We start from the raw sequence: 6,000 nt of genomic DNA on the forward strand, positions 1-6,000 counted from the left end.
GATATTCGAATAAGCAATTTAATTTCACCAGTTGTTGGTATTTTTATGGAAGATACATTTGGATGACATATTCATCTCATTTAATTTTTTTTTTAAAAAAAAACAAATTCTCAACTAAGCATGAAAATTTTAAAATACTAAGTTTTTCTTTAGAAGTATCTAATTTGAGTTTGAAAATACTTGATTTCGTAAATGAGATACTCACAATATGTATTAAAATACTGGATATTCGAATAGACAACGTAAGTTCACCAAGTATTGATATTTCCATGGAGTAAGCATTTGGATGACATATTCATCTCATTTAATATATTTTTTATAAAAAAAATACAAATTCCCAACTAACCATGAAAATTTTAAAGTACTTATTTTTATTTGAGAATTATCTAATTTGAGATTGCAAATATTTGATTTGGTATATGAGATACTCATAATATGTAATAGAATAATGGATATTCGAATATGTAACGTAAGCTCACCAAGTGTTTATCTTTCCATGGAAGATGCATTTGCATGACATATTCACCTCATTTAATATATTTTTTGTAAAAAAAAAAAACAAATTCCCAACTAAGTATTGAAATTTTAAAATACTTAGTTTTATTTGAGAAGTATCTAATTTGAGTTTGCAAACACTTGATATCTTAAATGAGATACTCACAATATGTATTAAAATACTGGATATTCGAATATGCAACGTAAGTTTACCAAGTGTTGATCTTTCCATGAAAGATGCATTGTGTAGGACCGAGCACTTGCTGCTTTACCAAAAGCTATAGCTAGTAGTAATGGTGCAACTCAAATCTTTTAAACCGCACAGCAGCTCAAGCACCACGGTTCGATCGCTCTACCAAGTAAGGACAATTATTGCACCCAAAAATCTCCCTCCCAATAATTGCACTCCTTGCAATCAATGAGAATCTAACCCGTGACCTTGGCTCTGATACTAATTGTAGGACCGAGCGCTCGCCACTTTACCAAAAGCTATAGCTAGTAGTAATGGTGCAACCCAAATATTTTAAACCGCACAGCAGCTCAAGCACCACGGTTCAATCGTTCTACCAAACAATGACAATTATTGCACCCAACACATTGGTACGAAGAGTATCTAAATTGGTGAAGTTAAAATATGATAGCTAAATTGGTACAAAGAGTATTTAATGCGAGTTCGCAAATACTTGATTTTACTCCCTAAATACTTATATCCATCTATTTGGGGATGTCAAATTATATAGTTTGAAGTTATTATTGAGTGATCTTTGATGAAGACATTCATGAAGTAAAAATGTGATACCTAACTTAATACAAATAACACCTAATACGAGTACACAAATATTTGATTTTACCATTTAAATACTCAAATTCGATTATTTGACGATGTCAAAATATATAATTTAAAGTCAATATTGAGTGGCCTTTGATGATGAGATTCGTGAAATAAAAATGTGATACCTAAATTGTTACAAATATTACATAATTAGATTTCACTGATAATTGATGTTACCCTTTAAAAACTCAAATTTGATAATAAGTATAATGAAAGAATATTAATACATATAATGAATGATTGCTAAGAAATATTATGAATGAATACTAATGAGGATGATATCAAATGAAATATTGTCTTATCATTTAATGAATAGCAACAAGCATTGTGAATGAATATTAATGATATTATAAATTAATACTCATAAGTATAAAGAAAAAAATACTAATAAGTATAATGAATAATTACCAATAAGTATTATGTCAAATAAGTATAATTGTCAAATAAGTCATTTAATGAATATTAAAAAGTATTGTAAATTAATATTGATGAGTATTTTTTAAATCATTAATCCAAGAATTGATAGATATGCTTAAAGTGCAAACTTCAAGCTCATTTACGAACTATGTTCATAATGCATATCCAAATTAGTCCATGATGAATAATGACCATGTTTATTTATTTAAATGACATGAATAAGTATCCTAATTAATTTTTTATGGAAAGATTGCCTATTCGAATATCCAGTATTTTAATGCATATTGTGAGTATCTCATTTACGAAACCAAGTATTTTGCAAACTCAAATTAGCTATTTCTCAAGTAAACTAAGTACTTTAAAATTTTCATGCTTATTTGAGAATTTTTTTTACCAAAAAAATATTAAATAAGTTGAATATGTAATCCAAATGCATCTTCCATGGAAAGACCAATACTTGGTGAACTTACGTTGCATATTCGAATATCCAGTAGTCTATTACATATTATGAGTATCTCGTGTACCAAATCAAGTATTTGCAATATGAAATTAGGTACTTCTCAAGTAAAATTAAGTACTTTTAAATATTCATGCTTGTTTGAGAATTTGTTTTTTTTTAAAAAATAATAATAAATGAGATGAATATGTCATCCAAATGCATCTTCCATAAAAAGACCAACACTTGGTGAACTTACGTTGCATATTCGAATATCCAGTATTCTATTACATATTATGAGTACCTCATGTACCAAATCAAGTATTTGCAATATGAAATTATGTATTTCTCAATTAAACTAGGTACTTTAAAATTTCATGCTTATTTGTGAATTTGTTTTTTGTTTTTACAAAAATATATATTAAATGAGATAAATATATCATCCAAACGAATCTTCCATGAAAAACCAACACTTGGTAAACTTACGTTGCATATTCGCATATCCAGTATTCTATTACATATTATGAGTATCTCTTGTACCAAAACAAGTATTTGCAAGCTCAAATTAGGTACTTCTCATCCAAATGCATATTCCATGGAAATATCAACACTTGGAGAATTTATGTTGCCTATTCGAATATGTCACGCCCCGGGACGGGGGTTGGTTGACACCGGCGTTGCTCTAAAATTTACATTCGAAAACAACAAGCCTCAGAAGTACAAAATTCAGAAACCAGTCTTTTATTCATAATACTGAATATTCAATGTCTGATACAACTCAATTAATAATGTTTTACAGCGGAAATGTAAAACCAGAAATACAATATCGGAAGAGATGCAGCGGAATTTAAAATATGAATCAGAACTGAGAACAACAATCTTCATCACCAGCCCCAAAATTGAATCTGTTCTTCTTCTTCTAACTTTTCTTCCTCGTTCTTATCTGAGATGGGTTTGGCGGGTGAGTGATATGATTTTCACTCAGTAAGCAGGGGCGGGAATAACTCCCAGGTTTCGAAATCGTTTTCAACAGAAACAGTAATACAATAATATACAGAAAACTCGTATTTTCAGAACAGAAATCAGAATTCAGAATTTACAGGTTTCAGAACAGAAATCAGAATTAGTAAGCACTGAGCACGTTAGTGAATTTCATGGCTAAACTGATATCAGTCCTCTATATGTTCTCTCCTCTAAGGGGTGAGGCCAGAATCAGAATCAGAATTCAGAAATGTTCAGAATATATATTCCTACCATTAGTTCACTAGGGAGTTTCAGTGCTTCAAAATCATATATCAGAAATCAAACATACAGAAACTGAACTTTAAACCAGAATTATCAAACGGATTTCAAGATATTTATATATAAGCCCACTTACTGTAATTTGCTAGAATTTCGGTTGAAGTCTACTGAAATTCTGGTTGCTCTTTCTACTGGATTCTACTGCTCGAAAATAAGTACTCCTTTAGCTCGAAAATTCAAGTGATGGTCTCAAGATTTGTGTAACCCAATTCAAAGGTTTGAGAGTGTTATTTATAGGCCAAATTTTGACTGTTAGCCTCCCAATTAATGACCATAATCTACCATTAACAGCCTTTATTCCATGTTAATGCTTTAGTTACAAGTCTAAGCTGAATCACTAACTGTCTGCTGCTTTCTCGCTCTTCTGCTGCTGGATTCTGTCTGCTGGAAAATACATGTCTGCTGGAAAAATACCAGCTTCTGAAATATGAGTTGCTGCTGGAATTTTGATAGCTGCTGAAACATTTCCAGCCCAACTGCTGGAAATTCAGGTTCTCACATTCCTCCCTCCTTATGAGAAGTTTCGTCCTCGAAACTTGGCTATACATGATCCTCAAAAAGGTAAGGGTATTGTTCTCGCATCTTTTCTTCCAACTCCCAAGTAGCTTCTCTTTCGGTGTGATTGGACCATTGTACTTTGACATATGGAATAGTTCGTCTCCTCAGTACTTGGTCTTTGTTATCCACAATTCGAATTGGAATCTCTTCATATTTTAGCCCTTCATTTAAATTTCCCTCAACCAACAATGGTCCCGCTTCAAGAATATGACTAGGATCGGAAATATATCTTCTAAGCTGTGAAACGTGGAAAACATTATGGATTCTTGACATATCAGGTGGAAGTGTTAATCTGTAAGCAAGTGTTCCCATTTGTCAAGAATCTCAAATGGTCCGACGTATATGGGATTCAGTTTCCCAGCCTTATTGAATCGGATTACACCCTTCATGGGTGACACTTTCACATATGCCTTCTCTCCAACTTCAAATTCCACGGGTCTTCTTTTCATGTCAGCCCAGCTTTTCTGTCGATCTTGTGCAGCTTTTAGTCGCTCTTTGATCACAACAACTTTATCTACTGTTTCTTGGATCAGTTCGAGTCCAACGATGGCTTTTTCCCCTACTTCATTCCAATAAAGTGGTGATCGACATTTTCGTCCATACAGCGCTTCGTATGGTGTCATTCCAATACTACTATGGTAACTATTATTGTATGCGAACTCGATTAAGGGTAGATGTTCACTTTAATTACCACTGAAGTCTAGAGCACATGCTCTCAGCATATCTTCTAGAGTCTGAATTGTCCTCTCTGTTTGGCCATCGGTATGAGGGTGATATGTCGTACTAAGAGTAACCTTAGTCCTCATAGCTTGTTATAAGCTCTTCCAAAAGCGGGATGTAAACCTCGGATCTCTGTCTAATAGTATGCTAGCTGGAACTCCATGCAATCGTACGATCTCATTCATGTACAATGTGGCTAGCTTGTCCAGATTATAGTTCATACGTACGGGTAAGAAGTGCGCAAATTTTGTGAGTCTATCTACGATTACCCAGATTCCATCATGCCCTTGTCTCGACTTGGGTAAACCAACCACAAAATCCATGGAATTATGATCCCATTTCTATTCCGGGATTTCTAATGGTAGGAGAAGCCCACCAGGTCTCTGGTGTTCTGCTTTAACTTGTTGGCACACGTGACACTTAGAAACAAACATTGCCACGTCCTTCTTCATTCCATTCCACCAGAATTTCGTCTTCAAATCTCTGTACATCTTGGTACAACCGGGATGGACTAAAAATTTTGACTTATGCACGTTAGACATTACTTCTTGTCGAAGGTTATCGATGTCGGGTACGCACAACCGTCCTTTCATCCACAAGGTTCCTTTGTTATCTGTCTCGAATTCTGGTGATTTCCCTTCTTTAGCTTGCTCTTTCAGCTTCACTAATTCGAAATCTCTATCTTGACTCATTTTGATGGCTTCTCGAAGGCATGGTTGTGCTGAAAGTGACGCTAGGATTACTTTGTTCATATCCTTCCGACTCAAAGCATCGGCTACCTTGTTTGCTTTGCCTGGGTGGTAGCTTATCTTCAAGTCGTAGTCTTTCAAGAGTTCAATCCATCGTCTCTGCCTCATGTTTAACTCTTTCTGAGTGAACAAGTACTTGAGGCTTTGGTGATCAGTGAAAATCTCACATTTAGCACCATATAAATAGTGTCTCCAAATCTTTAGTGCGAACACTACTGCAGCTAATTCGAGGTCATGCGTTGGGTAATTCTGTTCATACGGCTTCAACTGTCTTGATGCGTATGCAATCACCCTTCCCTCTTGCATGAGTACACATCCTAAACCTCCTTTAGATGCATCACTGTAGATTGTGAAGTCTTTGTCTTCCATCGGTAATACCAACACTGGCGTGGAGGTAAGCTTCTTCTTCAAAGTCTCGAAGCTTTTCTCACAATTTTCACTCCATTGAAATTTAGAGTTCTTCTGTGTGAGTTTGGTGAGAGGTATTGCTA

This window comes from Primulina tabacum, chromosome 2, assembly GCF_025594145.1.
Source record: "Primulina tabacum isolate GXHZ01 chromosome 2, ASM2559414v2, whole genome shotgun sequence".
NCBI classification, from domain to species: Eukaryota; Viridiplantae; Streptophyta; class Magnoliopsida; order Lamiales; family Gesneriaceae; genus Primulina; species Primulina tabacum.